The sequence below is a fragment of the Neolamprologus multifasciatus genome, chromosome 3, assembly GCF_963576455.1.
Source record: "Neolamprologus multifasciatus chromosome 3, fNeoMul1.2, whole genome shotgun sequence".
In the NCBI taxonomy this organism is placed as follows: domain Eukaryota; kingdom Metazoa; phylum Chordata; class Actinopteri; order Cichliformes; family Cichlidae; genus Neolamprologus; species Neolamprologus multifasciatus.
In genome coordinates, this window is record NC_140441.1 from 25,019,784 (window position 1) to 25,034,816 (window position 15,033).

Below are 15,033 nucleotides of genomic sequence, written 5' to 3' on the forward strand. Positions count from 1 at the left end.
AATCATCTGTTCCATCTTACATTCCACCACGTCATCAAGTATGAGAGGCAACAGCCTTACAAACTTCCAGTTTTGTATTAACTGTCCTGAGAGTTTGTTGAAGACTGACCTCACACGGCTTTGAAGAGGTATCCGAGTAAGAGTATTTAAACTGTTTAATGCTCCAATTCAGAATGGAGAACCATTTTTTTTTTTCACCAAAAAAATTTAAGAAACACCACACATCATATGACAAAATGTCATAAAAATCTTGTGTCCTAATCAAAATGGCAAACCTGGCTGACAGATGTGAAAATATTTTAAACAGTTGTCAAAGGAGCTTGCAAAGAAAAGCGTCTGGACTTCTTTAAGTTACTTGAAGACATTTCACCTCTCATCTGAGAAGCTTCTTCAGTTCTAAGGTCAAATGGTGGAGAGTCCCAGATATAAACCTAGTGGGAGTATCCCCCCACAGAGGGACAAAAGGACCCCCTGATGATCCTCTAATCGCCTGAGCCAAGGTGTGGAACTGGGTGTGGGTCCCAATCAGCCAGAGTTTCGGGTGAGTTCATTGTGAAACCTGGCCCCACCTTATCATGCGAATTCCTGAGGTCAGATGGCCCAGGATGTGAGTGGGCGTTAAGGCGTCTGGGAAGGGATCTCAAAACTGGATTATAGATGGCAGAGAGTTGGTGTCGTAAACCACCGCCTCTGTTCAAAGATGGTCGCTCACAGTGGACATAGATGGCTTCTTTCACTCCTCTTTCAAACCATCTGTCCTCTCTGTCCAAAATGTGAACATTGGCATCCTTGAAAGAGTGTCCTTTATCCTTAAGATGCAGATGGACAGCTGAATCTTGTCCTGTGGAGGTGGCTCTTCTGTGTTGTGCCATGCGCTTGTGAAGTGTCTGTTTGGTCTCTCCAATGTAGAGGTCTGGGCATTCCTCACTGCATTGTACAGCATACACCACATTGTTAAGTCTGTGTTTTGGCATTTTGTCTTTCGGGTGAACCAGTTTTTGTCTGAGCGTGTTGCTGGGTCTGAAATGTACCGGGATGTCATGCTTGGAGAAAACTCTCCTGAGTTTTTCTGATACACCGGCTACATAGGGGATGACAATGTTGTTGCGTCTGTCCTTCTTATCCTCCCTCGCTGGTGTCTGATCTTCTTTTCTGTGCCTCTTTGCTGACTTTAAGAATGCCCATTTAGGATAGCCGCACATTTTGAGTGCTTCCTTTACATGCGTGTGTTCCTTCTTTTTTCCTTCAGGCTTAGAGGGAACATGTTCTGCCCGGTGGTGTAGGGTCCTAATTACTCCAAGTTTGTGTTCCAGAGGGTGATGGGAGTCAAACAGGAGGTACTGGTCTGTGTGTGGGCTTCCGGTAAACTTCGATGTTGAGGTTGCCATTCTCTTCAATGTGCACAGCGCAGTCCAGGAAAGGCAAACAGTCGTCCTTTGTGTCTTCCCTGGTGAACTTGATGTTTTTCTCCACAGCGTTAATGTGCGCAGTGAAGGATTCCACTTCTTGTGTCTTGATTTTGACCCAGGTGTCGTCTACATATCTGTACTAGTGGCTGGGTACTCTTCCTTTGAAAGAGCTAAGAGCCTTCCTTTCCACTTCCTCCATGTAAAGGTTGGCTACAATAGGTGACACGGGGGAGCCCATGGCACAGCCATGTTTTTGTCTGTAAAAGCCTTCGTTGTATTTGAAATATGTAGTGGTGAGGCAGAGGTCTAACAGTGTGCAAATCTGATCGGGTGTGAAGTTGGTCCTGTCCTCCAAGGAGTTGTCTTCTTGTAGTTGTTTTCTGACAGTCTCCACTGCCTCCGTGGTGGGTATGCAAGTGAAGAGAGAGACTACATCAAAGGACACCATGGTTTCATCTGGATCCAGGGTAAGTTTCTGGACCTTGTCAGTGAAGTCGGTGGAGTTCTTGATGTGGTGTGGGGTGTTCCCCATGAGAGGAGCAAGGATGATAGCAAGGTGTTTTGCAATGTTATAAGTGGCTGATTTTATGCTACTGACTATGGGTCTGAGTGGGACAGCTTCCTTGTGGATTTTAGGAAGTCCGTAAATGCGGGGTATGGCATCCCCTGGGTAAAGGCGGTGATATGTAATGATTTTGTCCTTTTCAAGGTCTTGAAGGCAAGCTATAACTTTCTTTTTGTAGCTGCTTGTGGGGTCTCGCTTTAAGGCTTCGTAGGTATTGTTGTCACTGAGGAGAGTAGTGATCTTTGTATGGTAATCTGTAGTGTTTAGGACCACGGTGCATCTTCCCTTATCAGCTGGTAAAACAGTGATGTTGTGATCTTTGCTCAGGAAAGCGACGGCCTTCTTTTCTTGTATTGTGAGGTTGGACGGAGGGACTTTGGCACTGGAGAGGGTGGCTGAGACTTTTATCCTGATTTGCTCTGCTTCTGTCTGTGATAATTTATTAATCCATATGGCAGATTCTGTGGCTGTGATGAGGTCCACTATGGGCAACTGTTGTGGAGAAATGGCAAAATTGAGTCCTTTGGCTAATACTCTCTTTTCAGGTTCAGTGAGATTCCTGTCTGAAAAGTTCTTAACCCATTTCTCCTGACTGTCTTCAGGTGTGTTTTCTTCTCTGGGTTATGTAGGTTCAGAGTGAGGAGTGTGTGTTTTTGAAAGCAAGGTGTGAAATTTCCTGCGTTGTCTTTCTTTTCCTTTAGAGTGTTAGGGCCCGCTGAGCCTTGTCCACAAACTTGTAAACCTCTTCTAAGATTGGAGAGGGTAGAAGGGTTTCCAATTCCTGCAGAGTCTGGCTGATCTTGATCTGGAGGGCATCTATAGTGAAATGGACCTGTCTTATCCTTTCACTTAAAAGGTGATTTTGTGCTCTCTGTAGAATCAAGTCTGCTCTGTATCCCCTGACAGTGGATCCAAGGCGTGGGACCCACACCCAGTTCCACACCTTGGCTCAGGCGATTAGAGGATCATCAGGGGGTTCTTTTGTCCCTCTGTGGGGGGATACTCCCACTAGGTTTATATCTGAGACTCTCCACCATTTGACCTTAGAACTGAAAAAGCTTCTCGGATGAGAGGTGAAACGTCTTCAAGTAACTTAAAGAAGTCCAGACGCTTTTCTTTGCAAGCTCCTTTGACTACGATGACCTGGATGACTGAGAACCTTCACAGACATTTTAAACAGTTGAAAACTGACTCAAACTTTACTCCTTCTATATCTGGTGTACCTTCAGTCTTGAGGTGTTCAACAGGAGAGTTGTACATCTCTATGGTGTATTCTGCTCCACACTGATTTGGATCACCACCCTGAAAAACAGATTGTGTCATTAAACAACATCTACAGAAATGATGTCTACGACTAAAGCAGAAGCCACCAGTGCAATGTGAGCCCAAATTATCTCCAGCATGCAAAACAAAGTTCCTTTAACTACAGTTTTATCTATTTATTTCCATAACCTAAACTATTAACAACTCCAAAGGCATCTTGGTATAGCAGTAGTTTGAAACATAATGGATTTTGGTTAAAACCCCCCACAAAGTACTGCTTTTGAATATCTGACAGATAATGTTGTTTCAGTTATAAGAAGTGTAGTGAGCTTATTCAGATTATATGACTGACCCAACTCATATATATTTTTAAATTTCCTCTACAATGGTCAGGATGGCAGAAGCAATGAAATGCATAACCCCTCAGTGACTTCACTGACTTGGCACAGAAATCAAAAAGGAACATTGTCTTTAGCTGCTCCTGGTAAATTAAACTGGCGTTTGTTTCATAGTAAAGCTAGCTAAAATCTTTTACCTGCTGCATTAGCATGAACTTTCCAGAAAACCAAACAGGACCGAAGGCAAAGCGTGTGACAGAGGAACGCTTTCAATGCAACAAAAAAACTGACCAAACGAATTATGGTTACAGTTGATATACGTTTCAAGTCTAACGATACACTTACATTGAAATAGAAGGTTGTTGTTTCAGTGCAGGGTGCTGCTGGCCTCCCTTGCTGAGCGGGAGTCTGTCTGGACCAATGACTGTAGAAAACATGGACAACGCGACTGCGCCTCCCATTGTGCAAAAATGAAGCCAAAATGTCCCGCTTGTGGAGGCTGCCATCTTGCATCTTTGGAGCCAGAGGCTGTGTCCCAATTAAGAGACCGCACACTTGAAGTACGCATTTTGAGTGCAATTACATCACCGCCACGCGACGATGGCTGTCCCGATTCAAAGTGTACTTCAAATGCATACTCCAAATGCACCTTCGATTTCCCTAAATATCAAGCGTGGTCCGGTGCACTCTTCGTGGTCCCATATATCTCACAATTCATAGCGCGGCAGTGGGTGTGGATAATTTTGCCGCAAAATACGGCAGACGGCAGAAGCGGAGCGGCCGAAGAGTGAACTGTCAAAAGTAAGTACTGAATATGATGTCACTTATTCATGTGCGAATGTTTAATAACGAAGAACATTAAAACATTACTGTTGGCCAAATGTTGGCAAAGTTGTGTGACATTAGTGATGTTTGTACTTTCAGCGGTAATTTGGTTTTAAAGCCTCTACTTTAAAATACATATATAGTTGACCTTAATCTTACAGAGAATGTGATGATTTTATGGATAATTAAAGTCATTCATATAATCACTAACACAACAAGCTGAAAGTCAGTGATGCTGCTCGGTTTGCAGTCCTGAATATCACGGCACAAGCAGGATTCACTGCACTGTTAATGTTAGCTATGTTATATTGCTGCCTCTGTTCGGTGGTGTCGAACCAAACGGACTTTAACGTGTGTTTGAACGAGCTGACGGTTTACTCGTTAAGCTGAAAGAAAGATGCTTTAATCACAGGAGTCACACATGTGTCCACTGGACCATCTGGGAACTCTTCTTGTTTAGCACTCGTAATAACACAAACAAAATCCTCCTTCTCCTGTGCTTTTAGTAGCAGTGTATACACCTGAGACTGTCACCTGTCTGTCTGTCCTGCACTTTCTCTCTTTTTCTTTCTCTCTGATTGTGGAATAAAAGTATGAACATGTATTTATAAGTTACACTTGTGTTTGAATCCTGCAGCTTATCACACATTTGATTTCCATGTGTGACAACTGCAAGTGTCCAGAGTGAGGACAGACTGACGGACCCACTGCTGCACATCATCTGTGAGGCTTTGCACCCCTGATGATCCACCAGGACAAACTCAGCAGTGTGTGAGGAAGAGGAGGAGGAGGAAGAGCCAGCAGCATCTGACAGATAGAGAGAATAGACAGACTGTTCCCTGTTTGTGAAGGACTGCTAGAAAAGTTTAAAATAACTAATTGTCTGTCCTGAATCTTATTAGGTAATGTTCAAGTAATTTTATCATTCCAGTGTTTTCAGTGTGGGAGAAAGTACTCAGGGCCTTCAAGTTACACACTATGAAAGGCAGCAACAAGTTTAATGTTCAGAAACCTAAAGTATGTATCAGCAGCTGAATGGAGCTAAAAATAAATGTTTGTTTCAGTTCTATGAAGCTTTGAGTATTTTGGATTAGTAGCACTGCTGTGTTTGTTGCATCATATTGCTGTAATTGTTTATATGCTTTATATATTCTGAGGTAAGTTGAGCTATAGTGTTACATCATATTCTATAAGGATGTTATGTGTTTGTATACTTTCTTCCCAGTTTGACCCATTTAGCAGAAGTCAGCCTGTTTAAGGCTCTGATATCTATTCTGTATGACTTAAAGCAGTTATGTCATGGTCTGATTTTCTCACCCAATAAAGGAATATTCAATATATCAGTCTACTCTTCATTCTATCAGAAACAGTTTGGACAGCTCGTACATTTTGTTTTTACACATATATGTAAGCATTGAGCCAAATTTAGTAATGCCAACATATTAAACAAACAATATTTGTCTCTTATGTATAATACATCTATATATACACTGTCAAAGGTACTTGTCTTTGAGTGAAGATTTAAGGTGATAGGAAATATAAATAACTGCAACTTGAATCTTTGACCCAGAGTTCAAGCTCAGTGCTGTAATATATCCTGTAATATATATCATAATAATCTGACAATACATATAATATTGGCCATATTATATTTACATTACCACAGTGAGATGACTTTAGTCTCATGAACAACATTAGCTAATTGTTATTTACTAACTAATCTTGAAATGACTGTTGAGTACAGAAATGCAGCCCAACAATCATGTTTTACAGTCCTGTGGTCTCAGCCTCAGATACTCAACTAATCGAAGTGATGTCATGACAAAAATGAATGACCAACAAAACATTTTTTCTCCTTCATTTCTGTCAAACAATACAACACATTCTCACTCCCAACTCGTCAAATGTGTGATGCATGGTCAGGCTCCCTCTGCTTCACTTATCAACGCGCAGGGTACCCCCCTTGCGTCGAGAATTGACGTGCAGGGTCCTCCTATTGACGACAAGAGATTTCCGCGGAAGAGCCTGTTGTTCGTATATTTATACATTTCCGAAATCACATTGTAGTGACGTATACTGAACACAATATATTATATAATGTAAACAACTACCTGAGAAACAGCAGATAAATTAATTATAGACTATTAATGTAAATCAAATCAGATCTTAACTGCTTACATTTAAGGAGCCTGGTCATATTTAATTGAAATATGAACCAATGATTTTCTGATTGCTGATTCCAAGAGAGTCTTTATGGAAATCCTGTTTGGCTTTTTGTTATTTTAATTCTCTTTTCTGTTTTCCAGAACAGTTCTCCACAGTCGCTGTCCACATGGGTCAGTGGGACCAAGAAGCACTCTGCTAATGTGTGGACTCTGACCAGCAACATCCAGCAAGACCCAGACAGCGTTTTCTATCTCCCAGCTGGAGTTTTTTGTTTGTCTGTGACTGGAGAGTCAGATTTTTGTTGAAGCTGGAGGAACAGCCTCACACTCGCAGAGGTAAGTCAGTTTGTAGAGATCCATCCCATCTTGACTTTTATGTGCTAGATTTCTTATCTGAAACAGTAATATTTCAGTGACTGCTGCTTATACCACAGGTTAATACACGCTACTGATCCCTGATGGGAGAATCATCACCTCTGCCAACAAAGAAGCCTGGTGGATGTTTGTTTGCAGTCTGATGATGGGACATCATGCTCTGCATCTTCAAAGTTGGTCTCTTGATTATTATTCATACACAGTAATGTGAATTATGCTTATATCTAGTATAACTGGACCAACCTGGTGCTCTTCATTTATGGAGGCTGTTGAGTCTGAATGTTGGATGTTGTGTATCTCATGTTCTCTGGGATTTGTTGTCCTCAGTCTTTTTGCAGGATCAGAAAACAAAACCAGGATGACCGTAAATGTTTCTTCTCCAATTGGATGATGATAAGACTGTGACATGGGATGCCACCTTTAGTCTTGTGATGAAGCAAAGCTGAGTGTGGATTAAAGTGTGATTAAATGGTACCCACATGTGTGCTGCTGAGAAGGATGTACAGGGGCACCTGCAGCTAAATCCAAGCCTCCTCAGGTTAGTTGTAGTTGCAGAACGCTATAGGACTGAGACAGCTGAGGCATCAAATGTTTGATTAAACGGATGAAAAAGAGAAGTTTCTTCCCTATAATTATCACTTTTTCTTTAGCAACTTCAAGTCTGTCAACTTGCTGAGGTCACAGAAACAAGAAAAGAAACTTGACTTCAGAGTGTTGTTTACAGTTTTCTGTTGTCATGATCTCCCTTGAAGTTTATCAGTATTACGCAAGCAGTAAGTCCACAGTACTGTAATGATGATTCTGACTTTGGTCATGGTTGCATAATATTTTAATAATATACAATTATTGTTTGTATTCATATTTTTTTCTGTTAATCAAAAATTTACTTTGTGAAATTTGTATTTGAGAATGCAGAATGTGACAATATATTTTTGTTCAATATTTAATTCATTCAGTTGCAATTGTTAAATGAAAAAAAAAAAAAAAAATATATATATATATATATATATATATATATATATATATATATATACTAATTTAGCAAACTAATTTAGCAAAAATATATATACATATATCTGTATTAGTTTTAATAAATTAATTTGACACCTATATTGAAAATACTATATTGTATTCATACAGAATCAGTATGGTATCATTGTTTGTCTGTTCACTGATTGCTGAAACTAAGAGCTACTTTGATCTGTTTAGATCTAAAGTATCCAAACTCGAGCTCTAATATTTCTTCACCCTTGTGTGTGTGATATCTGATTTCCTACATGCTGGCAGAGCAGAGCGACCATTTGTGCTCACAGATGGTGACAGTGTGGAGAGACGGTGGTGTTTCCTCAGAAGAACTAGCAGAGTCACAAAGGACACCAGTCCATCTCACCACCTTGACTTGCTGACTGATGTTCGTCTGCACTGCACAGAGGAAATCAACTGACCGAGGTTTGTCCAGTGCAGTGTTATGAAATGTATATTTGTTTTATGCTTACAGATATGTTTTTCTTGACAGAGGCTCTGCAGAGGTTAGACAAAGCAGAGAAAATATGTGCTTTACATTTTACTGTGATTTACTGGGATATTTGTTTCCTGATGTTTAGCAGGAATGGAGAAATAGAATCAAAGGGAGATGTTTTTGCTGTTTTTGTAATGATGTAAGTAAATCTTCAATATTATTTATTTGCTTGGTTATATTAGGAGTGTTTCTGAGTGAGGGAGAGAGGAGTCATCATCCAGGTAAAGTGACGTGGATCAGTGGATACACTTGTCTCTCCTTTAAAGGAGATACTCTTAGAGAGAGACGATCCGAGTCATCCTTAAATGTTAGTGCTTTCAAATACACAAACATTTTTAAAGGACAAAAATGAACATCCCACTTTGACTGTAATACAATTAAATCTTTGCATGTGTGTTTTCAAACTCTCAGATGGGCAGCATATCAGTCTTGGACTGTCTAACCTGCCGGAGCAGCATTGAATGACCACCACACTTGAGCATGTTCCTGCAACATTTAGCAGCTTTGCTTTTGGTAAGTAGAGTTACCTAACTACAGTAACTATAAACACATGATATCCATTTCTAACAGCCTGGTTACTTCCTGTCAGTTTTTTCAGAAATCATGTGGTCACCTGACCTAACACTGTTTCTTCTTCTTCCCCTTAATGTTGAAGTGTCAAATGTCCAACAGCTGGAGAGGAAACTACACCAGTGTACTGGGATGTTTCACCAACACGCGCCAGATGCTGTTCCTTCATGGTGACATCATCAGAGATAGCCCCGCCCACCTCAGGACCTCGCCATTGATCATGATGCCTCTCGTTTGGCTCTCAGCGAAGGCGGTCGCACTTTTCTCCTCTCCTCCTTACCCTTATCTTCCCTGCTTAGCCTCTGTGTCCTTGTCTGTCTCATGTGCATTACTTTTCCCTGGAACAGTCTCTCACTGTCGTTCTCTAAAACCTAAAAGAGAATTATGGATTTGATCAACTGGTCTCTGAATGCTATTGACACCCTCTTCTCAACAAGAAGTCTGGGCTCGGGAGAGCCCGAATGCCCTGGAGGGACTTTCCCTGCCGGATACACGATGGACGGGTGGCAGAACTGGAGAGTCATGTGCCTGGCGGGACTGTCGATCGAGGACGCTGAAGATATCTAGCTATTCGGTACCATGATAACAGGGTTCTTGCTGATCGGAGCTGGCATGGCCCTGACTTATCGGAGAATTGAGAGAGCAGAACCGGCTGTTCAAACCCCCCCAAGGCTGCCCGCTGGAATCGAAGCGACGGGACGAGTCGCGACCTCTCACAACGAACGCAGCATGGTTAACACCTTGGAGACGCTTACAGCTGCTGTGAAGGCTCAAAACAACACCATTGAGCGTATGGTGGGATACATCAGAGAGGGCCCTGCTCAAAATGACAACCTTGAGCGAAAGTTGGATCACATCACAGAACGGATCACTGCAGTTGTGAGGTCTCAGAATCAAAAGAATGATAACACCACGGATCAGAAGTTTGATACCATCATGGGGAGGCTCGCGGCTCTCCAACGGGAGATCGAGAGACCAGCATCAGAGTGTTAAAGATCAGCTTGAAAATTCTCGTGAGCTGAAAGAAAATCAACAAAATCAACAAATTCGGGATCAAAATGCAGACACCACCACGGCGCCAGCTGCACAGGCCGAAGGCTGAAGCCGGACAAACACTCCCTGATAACGACTGTGTGATGACTATTCTCCCCATCCCATGCAAGGCCACCTGGATTGGCTGGAGGACTGTTTACTTAGCCTGATAGGGCGAAGGACACTGTCTCAGCTGAACTATGGACACGCACACACACTCACACACTTACACTGATAAGCACTCACTCATCTCCCCTTCCCTTTCCAACGCCTTCGATGCTTGTTACCTCCCGGGAACACGAGGTGGGTCTGGGCCCGCGCTGGCGAGTCGGCGCAGTGGCAGGATGTCTGCTGTGTTTCCTGGGATTACTCCTCATCCCCCTACCCAACCCTGTGGCTTGTTATGTCTTCACAATGTTGTGCTGTGAACATTCATGTGCTTTTTTTGTGCAGAGTTTTTTTGTTTCCTGTTCTCATGCTGTCCTACCATGGAAGCACAGCATGAGTAGAGGTCTCTTTTTTTCCTCTTGTACCTTCCCATTGTGTGTACATTTCAGTGTTTTTTTCCGTAACTCTGCCGATCTCCGACTTGTAACCCTCATGTAATGTCTGTGTTATGTGTGTAAGGTCGGGAGGGGGGGGGGGGTGTCTCATTTTACTGCGGGGCAACCTGTATGTGACAAATAAATTCTGATTCTGATTCTGATGATTATAATAATGACAGCGAGCTGAACTAAGACTGTAAAAATCCACGACCAGAATGTTTAGATGCTTTCTAATTATTAATGAATAGTGAGGGCCTCTTTCTGTGTTTTGTCTGTTTTGTTTTTTTACCTCATTTGTTACTAACAAAGTTCACCAAACTCACACAGTTTACATTCTGTATGTTTCCATCTTTACCAGCCACACTCTAACTGCATTTAAGAAAATAATCCTTAGAAATCGTAGTTTTTCTCTTTTGTAATTGATGATAATTCAGTGAATATACTGCGCTGCTTCCTTTTATTGCGTCTCACATTGCTTTAAGTTTTTCAGAGTCCAGTTATTTTTTTTTACTGTTGTTTGAATTCTCTGTATGTTTGACCCTGTAGACTGTTTAATGGACTGCTTGTCTTCCTGTTTGTAAGCACTGCCTGTTTTTGGATTTCTGACTTTAACACAGCCTCTGTGTGTCCTCTCTTTGTGTCCTCTTCCTCTGTGAATGTGTTGCATGTGTCACAGATTCATTTTATTAACAGCTTTCCCACAGTGAGTTGCATCAGCATTCATTCACAGCACATTTCAGAAGGATTCAGATTAATACAGTAATCTTATAGTCAGAATTATCCTGACAGACTGCCACTGTAAATTATCTTTCATCAGGTAAATTTTAAAGTTCAGTATTTCAAAGCAGGACCTATGAAGAATCATATTGGCATTAGGACTGTAACAATATGTACTTACAAAGTCTAATTTTTCCAATTATGTTAGAATATTGGAAGACAATCAACTTTTAGTGTTTTCTGCATATTAATTATACTGAAATAGAGATGGTGACCCTAACTGTACAGAAGCACTAAACAACTGACAATCTAACAGACATCATTGGCCTGAGCCATCATGCACAGTGAGTCTGATCCTTTGCTGTGAGAGTATGACAAGCATGTTTCTGGTCAGTTTTGAAGAATTAATATCACAATGTTGATCTTTTTTAAATATTCCTTCTCTTTTACAACATAAACTGTGATCAAAGCTGCTTATATTCACAGCATGTAATAATAGTGACAGTCCAGGGCATTGTGGTCTGTTGAGCTAGGGTTGGGGTTAGCAATTCAGACATATGTAATCAATATTACTCTTGCAGGGCTCCGTCCTGGGATGCTTGAGTGAAAGGTAATGTACACCCTGACCAGGTATCCAGTCTGTCTGTGTTGTTTTCAATATTTGGTTCTAAAATATGAGTGAAAACTAAAATCCAGGATTCTTGTATATGATGAATGAAGTCTGTCTTTGACTGTATTGTCCAGCTGATCCCCAGCAGGTGAACCTTATCATGACATAACAAGGTCACAATGTAAAAAATTAAACAGCAACAGTCTAAATGTAAAGTGCATTCTAAACTCCTCTTTAATAAACTATATAGATGTGCAGAGAGTCATTCAGGACTGTAAAACGTGAACTACAGAACCCAGAGTCTTCATCGTTAAATCTCTGGTTGCTTCATTTTTCTATCCTATATCAGATACTTTAAAGGTTTTAGTAAAGCTGCATTCTCATAGTGAGGCAAAGTGTTTTATATGTGTGTATGTGTGTGCATGCATGTCATGAACGGCTATAAAATGCCTTTAATTAAAGAACAAAGCGGGGTTTGAGTTCGAGTTGTGGCATACTGTCACTACTTCTAAATGGAACGCAGCCTTCCAACGGCGGACAGCTAATAACAGGAATCGGACGTGCGGTCCACCCAAGTCCACAGCAACCACCATAGCAACCGCCTAGCATGACTTTAAAAACATATTCTTTATTCATAACTATCAAAAACGTGAAATGATTTGCAAAGCGTGGAAGTGTTACAGCTGCAGAGAGCTATGGAAGCTATCTTTGGAAGTATCTTTGGAAGCTGTTTACATAGCTAATAATATACGATGTAACCATGGAGACAGTCAGTCACGTGAGCTAGCGGCGCATGTTTACTACAGTGAATAAGGTGATTGTGTACACAGCGTCCACACACGCTGCAGAGGGTAAAGACATTACTTCAATATTGTTTTATATTTCTATATATTTGTCTTGTGTTGACCATCACCTCAGGTTCACCATTACAGTTTCAGCATACAAATGTACACTGTCTAAATGTGAACACATTCAAAAAAATTCATGTCTCAGAAATAAGCACAGCTGTTCATGTTTGTCATTAGAGTTTTATTTGTAAGAAAATTATGAACTTCAAATTGTGTATCAAGTCAAAGAACATTTGACAAGTCTGAGTCATTCCTTTGCCCTATGAGAGCTGGAATAAATATATATCCTGACAGTTACAGTTGAAACAGTCGAGACAGGTAGAAATGGGATCAGATTCTTTAAAGGTTTGCTTTGCTTAGTCAGACACGTTCTGTGTTGGCCTTAACCCAAATTTCCCTCGGGGTCAACCTTCAGGATCAATAACATTTTATAGAATTGAATTGAATCATATTAAAAAACAAATAATAGCACGATCCGTGTGATTTTGCATCCATTTCCAAATTGTAGTCAAGCAGCCCAGTCTCATACATAGGTAACAGAAATGTCTCTAATGTAGATCTGTACAGTGCAGTGTAAGCATTAAAAGATCATAAAGGAAACACTAACATTTATGTGAAACTAATTTTAATAAAAAATGAACAGGTGCTTTATAGATTTAAAAGAAAGAATCTGAAAACAACACTTTTTTGGTCTAAGTGGTCAAAGTAGAAAACAGAACTGATGTTCAAGCCCAAAACCGTAGCATGCACTGATATTAAACATCTCGATTGTTGTGGTGAACAGACATGTTGCTTTTAAAACCACATGCAGTGTGTGACCATGACTGTCCACTGAGACCATGAACGCCACTTCGCTGAAGCATTCTTCTTCTTCTTCTTCTTCTTGCCATCAAAATGGGAGCAGAAAGAGCACGAGCTGCTTTGATCTACTGAAAGGAAAAAGAACATATGAGCTGAAACCATTAAGATAGAAACAACCGTTCAACGCAGTCTCTCAGGTAGCTTAGCCTGTTACAACTGTTGATACAAGCTCAGTACAGTTAACACAGTGTCAGGGAACTCCAGTGTGGGAACTAGTGGCTTTAGGTTTGTAGTCATTTAACTTTCATCCATTCATTCATTTAGTTCAGGAGGAAGAAATGTCAGGTGGGTGCAGGCTGGTTAGATGCATTTGGTCCCATGCTGTCTTTAACTAAATAACTTGGTTCTCTTTATGGCTGGGCTGTATGTGGGGTTATATCATGTTATTTTGGCAGGAGTACCTGTCCCCTGTTAGACTTAGAAAGTTTCTCCATAAGCAGAGTTTCTAACTCTTATAGCTTTTAGCACATCTGTAGCTGTGCAGGCTGACAGCTTTTTGGTGGATCTTTTTACCCCACACTGGTTGTGAGTGTGTAAATAGCCCCACTAGTTCTTTTGGGTTGTAGTTAACTTGGGAGGAAGGGGTGGGTCTGCCATGACTAGATGAATAACAATTATCTGGGATACATAAATTTCATAATGCATGCATATATCTCTATCAATTAAACCTGGCCTGAGGGCTGCCATTTTTACATTCAGTTATTTCTCTTAGAAATGTTGGAACTAAATAATGAATGTGTTACAGTTAAAGTGACACTGGTCAGTGTAAATGGCTCATTAGGACATAGAAACCGATAAATTAAATCCCATCACCTGATAACGAGTGTCAAACAATATCAAAGCTGTAAAAGATGTTTACAGTCAGAATTTATAAAAACAATGATTGTAAATTCAAACAAGTGAGCTTTTCTCTTTGTGCTGAATATCAACACTGATTTCTTAGACTGTAAGCTTTACTTCAGCACAGTTGTAGAAGCCGTCACTCCAAATGTCTTTTGATATCAAGAAAAAATACCTTTTCAGTACACGGCCTGAAGTTCTTGTCCGACATCTTCTGCCATCAGCTTTGTCTGCTGGTTTGAAGACAATAAACCACAAAAAGATGATTTAGTCACTTTGTCTGCGTCATGCAGCTCGAATGTGTCGTGTAACGATGTTGAATTGTTATCCCTCTGCTGTGTCAGTAGGATTGTACTGTACAGCATCTCCTTGACATGTGAGGAATGCTAATGTAACATGATAACAGGCGTCTGGTCTTACATCATTAAAATATAAAGGGCAGGAGATATTTATTTTATAGCTGACAGATATTACTAAATAGATAGAATTTACTAAATAGCTGGATGAACATGAAATTATGTCCATCATTACAAATGACCATGAGAGTCACC

The 15,033-nt window shown here is 40.8% G+C and overlaps 1 protein-coding gene and 2 long non-coding RNA genes across 4 annotated transcripts in view; all 3 read left to right on the forward strand.

Annotated features, from left to right (window-relative positions):
- Positions 1-15,033, forward strand: part of LOC146522230 (up-regulator of cell proliferation-like) — a 239,821-nt gene that overhangs the window by 70,265 nt on the left and 154,523 nt on the right. The window lies entirely within an intron of this gene.
- Positions 6,585-7,813, forward strand: LOC146522232 (uncharacterized). Of its 2 annotated transcripts, XR_014871306.1 has the most exons (4): positions 6,585-6,901; positions 7,000-7,113; positions 7,268-7,478; positions 7,591-7,813. It is a non-coding gene; the product is annotated as an uncharacterized LOC146522232 (long non-coding RNA). The 2 variants fall into 2 exon arrangements; XR_014871305.1 differs by having other exon boundaries at positions 6,586-6,901; positions 7,268-7,813.
- On the forward strand, positions 8,249-10,042 carry LOC146522233 (uncharacterized). Its single transcript, XR_014870614.1, has 4 exons — positions 8,249-8,389; positions 8,642-8,766; positions 8,871-8,972; positions 9,115-10,042. It is a non-coding gene; the product is annotated as an uncharacterized LOC146522233 (long non-coding RNA).